Raw genomic sequence first — 14958 nt, 5'->3', positions numbered from 1 at the left:
CTCCAGTAAATGGGATCTCGGGCGGGATTCTTGGCGGCACCGGCCGTCGAATTCTCCGGCACTGAAAATTCAACGGGGGCGGGAATCGCGCCGCGCCAGTCGGCGGGTCCCCCCCCCCCCGGCGATTCTCCGGCCCGCATGGGCTGAAGTCCCGCTGCTGTCATGCCAGTCCCGCCGGCGTGAATCAAACCACCTCCCTTCCCGGCGGGACTGGCGGCGGGGGCGGGCTCCGGGGTCCTGCGGGCGACCTGGCCCCGGGGGGTGCCCCCACGGTGACCTGGCCCGCGATCGGGGCCCACCGATCCGCGGGCGGGCCTGTGCCGTGGGGGCACTCTTTTCCTTCCGCCCCCCCCGCGTGGAAGTAGCCCCCCCTGCGCATGCACGGGGATGACGTCAGCAGCCGCCGACGCTCCCGCGCATGCACGGCCTTCCGCCGACCGGCGAGGTCCCTTCGGCCCCGGCTGGCGTGCCGCCAAAGGCCTTTGCCGCCAGAAGGCGGCGCGCCAACCACTCTGGCGCGGGGCTAGCCCCTCAAGGTGAGGGCTTGGCCCCTAAAGTTGTGGAGAAATCCGCACCTTTGGGGCGGCCCGGCGCCGGAGTGGTTCCCACCACTCCATCCCGCTGGGACCCCCCCGCCCCGCCGTGAAGGGGAGAATCTCGGTCCTCATTACAAGTGAGGTTCTCAGCATTTAGTTGCTGGTCACATCTCTCCAATGCATAGTGGGTGAGCTTTTTTATTCATTTACAGGATGTGGGTGTCGCTGGTTAGGCCAGCATTCATTGCCCTAGTTGCCCTTCAGAAGATGGTATTGAGCTGCCTTATTGAACTGCTGCAGTCCTTCAGGGTAGGTACACCCACTGTGCTGTTAGGGAGGGATTTCCAGGATGTTGCCCCAGTGACAGTGAAGGAACGCTGATATATTTCCAAGTCACGATGGTGAGTGACTTGGAGGGGAACCTCCAGGTGGTGGGTTTCCCAGGTATCTGCTGCTCTTGTCCTTCTAGATGGTAGTGGTCGTGAGTTTGAAAGTAAAAAAATCCCAGACGATCACAGGGAGACTGGAATATTTCCGGATTTATTGACAGATTAGGAGCTGGCCACAACTTGCCCGTCAGGAAACTAATCGAAATGGATGCTCCAACCGTCCCAGCCTCCCCGAACAGGCGCCGGAATGTGGCGGCTAGGGGCTTTTCACAGTAACTTCATTTGAAGCCTACTTGTGACAATGAGCGATTTTCATTTTCAACTGGCTTCAGTTGCTCCTGGATTAAGGAAAAGGAATCAGCCACAAGACCTTTTCCTGCTCACTCCTTGGAAGGTGCAGTGTGATGCTCCCACGTTTGAATAGTCTATCAGGGCTCTGTGCACTCACACCTCAGGGATGGTCTGTGGTGTAAAGTAAGGGAGAGAGACTGATGCCCATGGAACCATGCCCAACCACCGTTCAAAGTGTGAGGTAAACCAAACAGAAAAGGAAAAAGGTGGCACAGATATTGAAACAAAATCGCACTATTATCCTGCAGTGTCAGAAAGGTATCCACACGTTCAAACTGCTGTCCAATTAGGTTGTGCCTGTAGCCTTAAGCAAAGAATGAAAGTATAAAATCCACGGATGGTATTTGTGTATGTGGCAAGCTGCCAGGTGCCAAGCCTCAAGGTGCATCTGCTTGTTTGCTTAGTATTCGAGTTGTTGACATTATTAATGCATTATAAGCCTAATTGGATGTGAATAACACAATCATAGTCCAAGGCCTGAGTTTGTTCAATTACCGTTGGGTAATAGGACTCCGGATACTTACAAACTGCAGCCTGCTAAATCTCGGAGGTAGAAAAAGAGAGACAAACTTCAGTTAATCTTCATTCGTAATCTGTCCTTTCTTCAACACCATCAAGTCGTTTATTGCTTTCAGATTTAAAACAACTGCACAGTTCGAGATATTGGAGATAAACATTTTATATTGTGCGGAATTGTCCTCTGGATTTCATTGTCTGTCTCATTGTGTACAAGATCAAGATGATTGAGCAGCATTTAATAAGTATATCAAAACAGTGAAGAGATTGTTTCAGGATACGTTTCGAGTCCCCTTTAATCTGACTTTTTGAATACTGGATCATGGATTTTTATGGTGGGGAACTGCTGAAAAATTGTTACCAGTTATTGAGCAACTGGGATTGGAGGAGACTCCTAAATGGAGGCCTGTCTATAATTCTGCTGTCCATTAAGAAAATACAACTTTCACAGGGCTACAGAGAAGTGTTGGAGGTCTGAATTAAATGCAGACAATGGGCAAAGGGACAACAGCTTGTCTATATTTAAAAAAAGGAAAATACAGAAATTAAAGAGATCTGAATACAAATTAATCTGCCTATTTTCTTACAAGTTGTCAGACCTGCATCTCAGGAATGATCCCTGGAATGAAAAGCTTGTCGTATGAGGAACGGTTGATGACTCTGGGTCTGTACTCGTTGGAGTTTAGAAGGAAGAGGGGGGATCTTATTGAAACTTACAGGATACTGCGAGGCCTGGATAGATCCTTTAAAACAGTGATGAGGAGGAATTTCTTCAGCCAGAGGGTGGTGAATCTGTGGAACTCTTTGCCGCAGAATGCTGTGGAGGCCAAATCACTGAGTGTCTTTAAGACAGAGATAGGTAGGTTCTTGATTAACAAGGGGATCAGGGGTTATGGGGAGAAGGCAGGAGAATGGGTATGAATAACATATCAGCCATGATTGAATGGCGGAGCAGACTCGATGGGCCGAGTGGCCTAATTCGGCTCCTATGTCTTATGAACTTATGGTCTGCTATACATTCCTGACATTGCCTGCTCTCATTTCAGAAATTAGGCTTATTATGCTTCTATCGTTTCATTCATTGCCTTTGGCTTCCAAGAGGTTCTACTAGTTTATCAACAGAGTGTGGACTCTGTTCCTCCCCCCACAGATGCTGCCAGGTTTGCTGCAATTTTCCAGCATTTCCTGCTTTGGTTTCACATTTTCAGCATCCACGGTATTTGGCTTTTATTTCAACGTTTAATTCGCTGCCGATTCTCCTCCAGGAATACCTCCCATGAAGAAGCACTGCTCTTTTCTGCAACAGGCTCTTTAGCTCTGAAGAAGGCTCATGTTGGACTCGAAACATTTGGGTGAATTCTCCGGCTCCCTAGCTGCATGTTTCCCGGCGTTGTGCCCTCGCTGGCAGCGGGATTCTCCATTCCCGCCGCTGGCCAATGGGATTTCCCATTGGAGGCCCCCATGCCGTCACGGATCCCACTGGTGGAGGCGTGCCGCCGGACGAACAGAGAATCCCGCCAGAGAATTCACCTGATTAACTCCGTTCCTCTCTCCAGACCTGCTCGGTTTTTCCAGGTTTTTCTGATTTTGTTTCTATTCCTTTTGTTGTCCGACTTTTCATTTGATATTTTCTCCTGTCCGTCAACGGTTTCCCGTTTTTATTTGGGCCAGTATATATGAAAACATGTTCACAGACTGGGAACCACCTCCAGGAGAGAAGAACATAAGAAATAGGATCAGGAATAGGCCATTCAGCCCATCAAGCCTGTTCTGCCATTCACTAAAATCTTCTACCTCACCTCCACCTTTCTGCCCTTTCATCACTTGTGTGTAGCCATCTGGGATGGCCACTTCCCGAATACAAAATGGATGTTTGCAAAGATTGCAGGGAACTATGGACAATGCTAAGAAAGCAAGCAGGCACAGAGCCTGTACGTGTATTGGAACCGCAGCTCCCAGACGAGACTGAAACTGTAGGCCCATTAGCATATTGATGGCCCATCTCCGGGAACAAAGGGAGATACTCAAGTAACCGATCTGGCTCCAGATCTCACGGCGCCAGTTCTCCAAATCGAAAGCACAAACAAAGCCAGGCCAACGGCCGCCTAGGACACGCCCAACCATCAGGGCACCCACCCCTTTATTGGTCAAGATCAATGCAAGTGATCAAGATACGGCCCTATTGATTGGGGCCAAGTTCAAGGCCCGCCCAAAAGCGCGCGAAGCCCCCTTCGGGTACAAGAAGAAGGCCCCAAGAGAGAATCGCTCTCTTGGAATCGGCTCCCAAAGCGGAGAGACCCGTCCACCAGCTACACCAGAAGCAAGTAAGTCCAAGGTCAACGCTCGCTACCTGACGGACGACCTTAGCTGTACCTCTTCACCACTTCGACACCAGCAGCCTCAGAACCGAACAATGGCCATTGTTCCTCTGACTGAGTGGGCACCCGAAGCTAAGTATAGACTTTATCAGTAGTGATAGTTTAGTCTGTAGTATTTCGTGCATGAGTAGATATTGCTGTGTGTGTAAATAAATAGTATTGACTTTGAACTAACTAACTGGTTACCGACTCTTTGATCAGTATTCGGGTTTGAACCTTGTGGAGGTATCAAAAGATACCTGCCGACTCTAAAGCAAACGTAATTAGAATTAAGGAAGGCGACCATATTGACCGCCATATTTAGAACCAAATAAAGAGAGCAACATGTGGGCCACTGACCGTTGATCTTTCCCATTATTCTGCTCCCACTTTCTTTTACCTTATCTTCCATTTTCTGTTTCTGACAATGGCTTTGTACCCAAAATATAAATCAGTCTTTGCCCTCTTTAGTCCTATTCCCAGCATTGGGTTGGGGGCAGGGCTAGGATTGCCTCCTTCCGACAAATTCCATCTGAGAGAGGACATCTCCTCACCGTCCAAGGCCCCAAACATTCCCTTCGGGTGAAGCAGCAATTTACTTGTTTCAGTTTAGCATACGGTATTTGCTACTCATGGTGCAGTCTCTTCTGCATTGGCCGACCACTTTGCGGAACACCTCTGCTCAGTGATCAAGCACTACAGGCTGCTTGCCATTTTAATTCATCACCTTGCTCTCACCCTCGGCCTGTGTTTCAGTGAAATTCAACGCTAACTTGAGAAACAGCACCTCATCTTCCGATTGGACACTTGGCAGGCTTCTGAATTCAACATTTCAAACTATGAGCTCTGTCCCCCATTTTAATTCTATTTTTTTTGTCCTGTCTGAATCTTGCTTTTTACCTCTTTGCTTTCAGACAGAGCTGTTCTTCTTCTGCCATTAGCTCCAAACAAATGCTTTGTTCCCCACAACCGTTACCACTCCCTTTGCCTTTTGTTCTGTGACGCATTTGTCATTTGATCTCTCCCACCCTCTACCCTATCCCTGACCTTTCTTTTTGTTCTTCCACCTCCTCCACACTGTCAACAACATAAAATCCATCACGTTTCTGCCTTCCTCCAGTTCTGAACAAGTTTTAGTTGACTTGATAAGTTTAAAAAAATAATTTAGAGTACCCAATGCATTTTTTCCAACCAAGGGGCAATTTAGTGTGGCCAATCCACCTAGTCTGCACATCTTTGGGTTGTGGGGACAAAACCCATGCAACATGGGGAGAATGTGCAAACTCCACACGGACAGTGACCCAGAGCCGGGATTGAACCTGGGACCTCGGTGCCGTGAGGCAGCAATGCTAACCACTGCGCCACCGTGCTGCCCTCTAACTTGATAAGTTAACTCTGTTTCATTCTTCACAGATGCTGCAAGACCGCTTGCGTTTTCCAGCATTTTCTGCTTTTACACCAAAAGATAACTGCTCCCCTTCAAATCTTTTATAATAATAATCTTTATTCGTGTCACAAGTAGGCTTACATTAACACTGCAATGAAGTTACTGTGAAAATCCCCTAGTCGCCACATTCCGGCACCTGTTTGGGTACGCGGAGGGAGAATTCAGCACCGTCTTTCGGGACTTGTGGGAGGAAACCCACGCAGACACGGGGAGAAGGTGCAGACTCCACACAGGCAGTGATCCAAGCCGGGAATCGAACCCGGGTCCGTGGCGCTGTGAAGCAGCAGTGCACCTTGGGAGCAGATGGGGCTTCGGTTAAATGGGTGTTAAGAATCCCACTGACGTTAAATGTGAGGATATCCCAAAACCCATAAGGGTAACCTGGAACACCAGTTCTTAGTGGTATACATTTTCAATTTGGTATACCATGAGAAAGGATGTGGAAACCAGGGAGGAAAATTCCAGGCGTTTTGTGATCAATTAATAAAGAATATTTATTCTGAGATTCCCCTTTTTCCCAAATAACATCCAATATCATATAACTCCACAAGCTAAATCCAGCAGATAATTACCACGCACAGGTTATTTATCCACGTTTGGGAAAACAGTCTTCAGTTTCAGTGAAGGCATAATCTTCCCGGGTTGGGCTGTGGATTTTAACCAGCTGCCCTTTTAGACGTAACTTGTTTTCCGGGAAGACTGTTTTATACAACTGGGTGTGGTTGGGATAGTAGTTGCTTCCACTTTGTCCCTTTCTCCAGTTATTTTGCTATGGATATATCATTCTTTCCCTTTGATGTTACCCACCTTGCGGACCCAGCGTTTTAGCATACAAGTGCCTAGATTCAGGAGGAGTCCACCTGGATTGGAAAATTGCAGATGTCACTCCACGTTTTAAGAAGGGTGAAAGCGGAAACCAGGGAATTGCAGACCGGTTAGCCAAACATCTGTGGTGGGAAAATTGCTGGAGTCTATATTCAGGGATTTAGTATTTGAACACGTCGAAAGATTTTGATAGATCAGGGAGAGCCAGCATGGATTAGTGAAGGAAATATTATGCCTGACAAAGCTAATTGAATTCTTTTGAAGAAGTGACTATGGTAGTGGACACGGAATGTCTATGGATGTTATATATATAGACTTCTAGGAGACATTTAATAAAGCCCCACATAAGAGACTGTTAACTAAGCTGGAAATCCACGGAGTTGAGGGCAAATCTTTGACATGGTTAGGAAATTGGTTGAGTTGCAGGCAACAGAGAGTGGGGATAATGGGTAAGTTCTCTAATTGGCAGGAGGTGACTAGTGGTGTATCACATGGATCTTTGTTGGGGCCTCAATTATTCCCATTCATTAACGACAAAATTCATATATCCAAATTTGCTGATGATACAAAGTTAGCCAGCATTGTAGACAGTCTAGATGATAGCAGAACATTGCAAGGAGATATTGACAGACTAGCCGAATGGGCAAAATTGTAGCAAATGGAATTCAATGTACACAAATGTGAAGTTATCCATTTTAGACCAAAAAAGGACAGAGCAGAGTGCTTTCTAAATGGAAAGCGGTTAAGCACAGTGGATGTCCAAAGAGACTTGGGGGTTCAGGTGTATAGATCTTTAAAATGTCACAAACAATTTCAGAAATAATCAAAAAGGCTAATGGAATGCTAGCCTTTATATCCAGAGGATTGGAGTATAAAGACACAGGGGTTATGCTGCAGCTATACTAACCCCTGGTTAGACCCCACTTGGAGTCACTGTGAGCAGTTCTGGGCACCGCACCTGAGGAAGGATATTTTGGCCTTGGAGGGAGTGAAACATAGGTTGACAATAATGACACCTGGACTACAGGGGTTAAGTTACACAAATTAGGCCTGTTTTCATTAGAATTTAGGAGGTTAAGGGGTGATCTGACCGAAATCTTCAAGATATTAATAGGAAAAGAAAGGGTAGTTAAAAATAAACCATTTCCACTTGTTGGAGATCCCAAAACTAGGGGGCACAGTCTAAAAATTAAGGCCAGACCGTTCAGGAAAGATGTTAGGAAGCATTTCTTCACTCACAGGGTGGTAGCAGAAGTTGAAGCTAGAACAGTTGTTAATTTTAAATCTAAGAGAGATAGAGTTTTGTTCAGCAAAGATGTTAGGAGATGTGAGCCAAAGGCAGGTATATGGGCGGCAGGGTGGCACAGTGGTTAGCACCGCTGCTTCACAGCGTCGAGGACCCGGGTTCGATCCCAGCCCCAGGTCACTGTCCGTGTGGAGTTTGCACATTCTCCCCGTGTCTGCGTGGGTCTCATCCCCACAGCCCAAAGATGTGCAGGGTAGGTGGATTGGCCACGCTAAATTGTCCTCAGCACCGTGAGGCAGGAGTGGTAACCACTGCGCCACCGTGTCACCCTCTTCCAACTTGTTTAACACAGTATCCACTTTTTCTTGTAACTTCTTGTAAGTTAATCACGGCCAAGAAGACTTGGTCCTTCACCCGTCATTATTCTCACCGGGAGCTGGGTAGACTGTTGTCCCAGCTTACTGGTACCATTGTGGTGCCTTTTATTTTTATTGCTTCTCCCATATAAGTCTTCAACTTGAATGAGGTGCTCTTCAAGTTCAAGGGTTAGACTCCCTCTCTTAGCAACTGAAATGTCTGCTCACCCATCACAGTGGCTGATGCCCCTGTATCCATCTCCATCTTACCAGGCTTCCCATGTACACGGAACGTGACAGTAATAGGGTCTATCTTGCCTGTTTTTAGATTAAACAGGGAGTGAATACCAGAATCACCGGTGTTAAGCTCTTCCACACTGTATACTTGTAACATCTTGGTCAATCAATTACCCGGTAACTTTGACTTAGCTCTGCACAGCTTAATCAAATATCCTCTTTGTGATGGTAGAATCAGTCAGCCTCCTTAAACCACATGATTCAGGAGCGTGATTATCTCCACGTCGGTAACATTCCATTTTAAGCATTACTGACTGATTGCCTATTCTGTACCTTTTTCTTTTGTTGGAGGCTAAATTTTTTCCCCCGTTTCGCAGTTGCTTTGGCGGTTTTGGCACCATGGCTGGCTGCAGGTTCCTGCCCAATTGGTGAACGGCACCATTTTGTGTGCTCTGCAGCTCCTGTGTAACTTTCCCAGCGCACTGCATGGCCAGCGCTTTCTCCATTGCTCATTTTTAATTTATGTCGACCCCTGCAAACAATCTGCATTGAATAGCAGCGTTGTTCTTCCTGCCACAGACTAACCGATCCCATTATGTGTCATTTAGGGTGGCTCCAAAATCATAATACTCTGATGATTGCTTCAGTTCAGCAATGTAAGTTGCGATTGATTTGCCTGGGCTCTCACCCTTGAATTAAATTTGAATCTCTGGAGTATGACGGATGGTGGAGGTTGTAATTGAGCCTTCACTAAATCTACACGCTCACTAAATGATTTGGAGGCGGGCATGTTTGGGGCTGTAAGACTGTGAATAAGATTGTAGGTCGGAGTTCCACAAAGACTGAGTAAAATTACTTTGCATTTCAGCCTCCTCCCCTGTTTTGTTCGCTTAGAAATAACACAACACTCATAGAACATAGAACATAGAACGATACAGCGCAGTACAGGCCCTTCGGCCCACGATGTTGCACCGACATGGGAAGTCAAAAAACAAAAGCCATCTAACCTACACTATGCCATTATCATCCATATGCTTATCCAATAAACTTTTAAATGCCCTCAATGTTGGCGAGTTCACTACTGTTGCAGGTAGGGCATTCCACGGCCTCACCACTCTTTGCGTAAAGAACCTACCTCTGACCTCTGTCTTATATCTATTACCCCTCAGTTTAAGGCTATGTCCCCTCGTGCTAGCCATTTTCATCCGCGGGAGAAGGCTCTCACTGTCCACCCTATCTAACCCCCTGATCATTTTGTATGCCTCTATTAAGTCGCCTCTTAACCTTCTCTCTAACGAAAACAACCTCAAGTCCATCAGCCTTTCCTCATAAGATTTTCCCTCCATACCAGGCTACATCCTGGTAAATCTCCTCTGCACCCGCTCCAAATCTTCCACGTCCTTCCTATAATGCGGTGATCAGAACTGTACGCAATACTCCAAATGCGGCTGTACCAGAGTTTTGTACAGCTGCAACATGACCTCATGACTCCGGAACTCAATCCCTCTACCAATAAAGGCCAACGCTCCATAGGCCTTCTTCACAACCCTATCAACCTGGGTGGCAACTTTCAGGGATCTATGTACATGGACACCTAGATCCCTCTGCTCATCCACACTTCCAAGAACTTTACCATTAGCCAAATATTCCGCATTCCTGTTATTCCTTCCAAAGTGAATCACCTCACACGTCTCTACATTAAACTCCATTTGCCACCTCTCAGCCCAGCTCTGCAGCTTATCGATGTCCCTCTGTAACCTGCTACATCCTTCCGCACTGTCGACAACACCACCGACTTTAGTGTCGTCTGCAAATTTACTCACCCACCCTTCTGCGCCCTCCTCTAGGTCATTGATAAAAATGACAAACAGCAACGGCCCCAGAACAGATCCTTGTGGTACGCCACTTGTAACTGAACTCCATTCTGAACATTTCCCATCAACCACCACCCTCTGTCTTCTTTCAGCTAGCCAATTTCTGATGCACATCTCTAAATCACCCTCAATCCCCAGCTTCCGTATTTTCTGCAATAGCCTACCGTGGGGAACCTTATCAAACGCTTTACTGAAATCCATCACATCAACTGCTCTACCCTCGTCTACCTGTTCAGTCACCTTCTCAAAGAACTCGATAAGGTTTGTGAGGCATGACCTTCCCTTCACAAAGCCATGCTGACTATCCCTAATCATATTATTCCTATCTAAATGATTATAAATCTTGTCTCTTATAATCCCCTCCAAGACTTTACCCACAACAGACTCGATATATTGTGCCCAGTCCTTCGTGAAGGAGTCAACCAGGCCATGTGACCCTTACTCTACTGTGTTGCCCTTAAAGGGACAATCACCATATTCATCTAGCTTCGGAATGATTATTGAGACATTGGTATGTTCAAACAACAACTGGTATATTTTATACAACTGAACTATGTACAGCTATCAATGACTAGGTGTTACAGTGCTGAAGCCATGAACATTCTTCCCTCCTCTCTCCGTCATGAGTTCTCTTATATCATCATTATGTGAAGGTGTTATTTACACAGTCCCACACATTAACCCTTACAAACCCTAATACTGCGTCACTGGACTGGTAACCCAGAGGGTCCAGACTAGTGCTCTGGGGACACGGGTTCCAATCCCACCCTGGCAGCTGGTGGAATTTAAATTTAATTAATTAAGAAAATCAAAACTGGAATTGAGAACTAGTCTCAGTAAATGGCGACCATGAAAATTTAATTGGTTGTCATAAAAACCCATCTGGTTCATTAATGCTTTTTTGGGGGGAAGGAAATCTGCCATCCTTACTGGGTGGGCCTGGTCTACGCGTGACTCCAGGTCCTCAGCAATTAAAACTTAACAGGATGAGCAACAAATGTGCTGCCTCACGGCGCTGAGGTCCCAGGTTCGATCCCGGCTCAGGGTCACTGTCTGTGTGGAGTTTGCACATTCTCCCCGTGTCTGCGTGGGTCTCGCCCCCACAACCCAAAGATGTGCAAGGACAGGTGGAAAAAAATAATTGGGTACTCTAAATTTAAAAAAGAAGGATGAGCAACAAATGATGGCCTCGCTAGTGACCTCCACATCCTATCAATGAATATAAAAATAAATACTGACGTATATGGTGTGATCTAATTTATGTGTTTAAGGTGGAATAAAAGTTAAGATCTGCCTATTTGATCAGGGGCCCAGTTTCCTGAAGTGTGTTGCAGTCTGGATTTTCTGACCACTCACTGGTAGCTCAAGTGGGCTAAGGTTTAAGTGTCAATTTGAAAAGGTTTCCTCTCCTACACCATACCACGCTGGTGATATCATCACTCCCCACTTGGGTCTTCTTGCTTTCAGGCCAATCTCACAGAGATTTCTGCAGTGTTGCAGAGTGCGAAGATTTAACATTGCCTTTCTGCCAGTTCCAAGCGTTTATCTTGATACCCTGTGCTCAATTAAACCCGACTGAATTCACAATAGTTTGGCTCCACAGCCTATTCTAGGAACATTCTCATAATATTTACCAGACGTGGAACTGACTTACAGCATGTTTCGCCAGAGGCAGATATAGCCTACATCTCACGTTAATGTGGTCCTGGTATCAGTGCTTAGCCTGTACAACGGGATTTATTACCACTTTTCGTATTGGCACTGCAATTTAACATATTCCATGTCACATTCTGCCAAGCCAAACTGACCAAATTCATGTGTCCCTAACTATTGCAGCTATCATTGCATATTATGACCGATTGGGCAGCCTTAGCACGGTAGCACAGTGGGTAGCACTGTTGCTTCACAGATCCAGCGTCCAAAGTTCGATTCCCGGCTTGGGTCACTGCCTGTGCGGAGTCTACACGTTTTCCCCGTGTGTGCGTGGGTTTCCTCCGGGTGCTCCGGTTTCCTCCCACAGTCGAAAGATGTGCAGGTTAGGTGGATTGGCCATGCTAAATTGTACTTAGTGTCCCCCTCTGTGGGACTTAGTTCAACATACTCCATTGTGAGACAGTGACCAATACCTCAGTACAGATTGGAGATATTGAATCTATGATCTTATGCTTTACTTGGTTAAGCTACTAGTGGGCTGGTTTAGCTCAGTGGGCTAGACAGCTGGTTTGTGATGCAGAACAAGGCGAGCAAGCGTGGGTTCAATTCCAGTACCAGCTTACCCGAACAGGCGCCGGAATGTGGCGACTGTAACTTCATACTTGTGACAATAAAAGGTTATTATTATAACTCTCTGAATAAAAAGGTTTTCCTCACGTTGCCTCTGGTTCGTTAGCCGATCATCCTAGCTGCTGGCAGAGTCACATTCCTCAGCAGTGCTACATTCCGCTTCCTCTACCTGCTGCAAAAGCAGTTTTCAAATCTTTGTATTTCCCACAGCCCCTCGTGGTCTTACTGGGAAGCTGTTTCGTTGTTTTCTTTAACATGTCCTATTTCTACGCAAGTTGTTATGGGCCAGGATTTAGAGAACCCCAAAGTGTATCATGGAGTTCATCTGACCCAAAACTTTTACTAGATTGTGGTACGGGGAGCACACGGCCCACTCTACAGGTGTGGAACAGCAGAAATGGAAAAGTATTTTTTAAAGCAAAACAATGTTTATTCTATGAACTCAAGTTAACCTTTTTAAAACATACAGTGAACATCTTAGCAACCATTAATTCAAATACAAACCCCAAAGAATACAACACTAAGTAATCCTTTAAGCTTTCCTTTTAACATCCAGAAGACGTAACAAACAAAACCTTTAACAGAAGCACCTCAGGTTTAACTTCATTATGAGAACAGTACAACGTGCCGACACAAATTCTTATGAGTTGAAATCAGCAAATGGACATTCATAAGCTTGCAGAGATTAATACACATTCTGCTGTGATTGCAGCTTCTCCAAAGCTAAAATGAAACCAAATGCACCCTGCAGCAAAAAGCCTAAAGCGAAAGTAAAAAGCTGACAGACAGCCCAGCTCCACCCACTCTCTGACATCACTGCAGTAATAAACACCCATTTCTTAAAGGTACTTCACTACAGATATTTATATACACACCCATTTATAAACACCCATTTCTTAAAGGTACTCTCACATGACAAAGTACATAATTTCAGTTAGCTTTCTAAGCAGATAGGTTAGCAATCCTGTGCTGTAATCTTTGTTGCTATGTTGAAGCAAGTTCTGCTTTTTATCAGTCTATTTAGCTTCCTTAATGCTGGTATTAAAAGTTCCAGAATACTGCAGAGATGGAATCCCAACTGATTTTCCTTTTTGTTAAAGAACTGACTGCACTGTACTCTTCGTACTCCAGCCTGTTGTGTGTTTATAACGATTTAAAGACACCAACCACTCGTGAGAGTTTGTGTCGGCACGTTGTGGGTTCCGTCAGTGAAACCAGACACATGGGAACAGATGTACATGGCTAGATAGCTTGACGACTGGAGCAGCAGAGCTGTGTGTGGTGTGTTCTGCTCCAGGACAAAGAGAAACTGAGCTGGATCTCATGACGCACTGCCCTTCTACTGATCCCTTAAATATATGAGCAGCTGGGCGGCACAGTGGTTGGCACTGCTGCCTTACAGCGCCTGGATTCAATTCTGATCATGGGTGAGTGTGTGGAGTTTTCACATTCCCCCTGTGTCTGCGTGGGTTTCCTCCCACAATCCAAAGATGTGCAGGTTAGGTGGATTGGCCATGATCAATGCCTGGGGTTAGGGTATAGGGCGAGGAGTGAGCCTAGGTAGAGTGCTCTTTCAGAACGTTGATACAGACTTGGTGGGCCAAATGGCTTCTTTCTGCAGTGTAAGGGTTCGAGGGATATATTATTACATCCCCCTTTCTTTTAAAAGAAACTTTACCTCCTTCCAAAAAAGCAAAACTATTTACAATACATGTTTATGTTTAGATACCATTACAAAACTCTATAGGACTGATGAATCTATAAGTCTCTGATGTGTAGAGGTAATCGGTAATAATAATAATCTTTATTATTGTCACAAGTAGGCTTACATTAACACTGCAATGAAGTTACTGTGAAAAGCCCCTAATCGCCACATTCCGGCGCCTGTTCGGGTACACAGAGGGAGAATTCACAATGTCCAAATTACTTAACGGCATGTCTTTCGGGAATTGTGGGAGGAAACCGGAGCGCCCGGAGGAAACCCACGCAGCCACGGGGAGAATGTGCAGACTCTGAACAGACAGTGACCCAAGCCGGGAATCGAACCCAGGACCCGGGCGCTGTGAAGCAACAGTGCTAACCACTGTGCTGCCATGCCGCCCATACCTGCTGGGGTATGCAGATCTTGTAATGGTAATCTTGTCCGAAGGTTTTCTTAATTTCTCACAGTGGTCAGTGGGGTTGTCATTAGAACATAAGAACATAAGAACTAGGAGCAGGAATAGGCCATCTGGCCCCTCGAGCCTGCTCCACCATTCAATGAGATCATGGCTGATCTTTTGTGGACTCAGCTCCACTTTCCGGCACGAACACCATAACCCTTAATCCCTTTATTCTTCAAAAAACTATCTATCTTTATCTTAAAAACATTTAATGAAGGAGCCTCTACTACTTCATTGGGCAAGGAATTCCATAGATTCACAACCCTTTGGGTGAAGAAGTTCCTCCTAAACTCAGTCCTAAATCTACTTCCCCTTATTTTGAGGCTATGCCCCCTAGTTCTGCTTTCACCCGCCAGTGGAAACAACCTGTCCGCATCTA

Source organism: Scyliorhinus torazame, chromosome 12 (genome assembly GCF_047496885.1).
Source record: "Scyliorhinus torazame isolate Kashiwa2021f chromosome 12, sScyTor2.1, whole genome shotgun sequence".
NCBI lineage: Eukaryota > Metazoa > Chordata > Chondrichthyes > Carcharhiniformes > Scyliorhinidae > Scyliorhinus > Scyliorhinus torazame.
The sequence above is the reverse complement of the archived record's forward strand: the minus strand, read 5'-3'. Positions refer to the sequence as shown.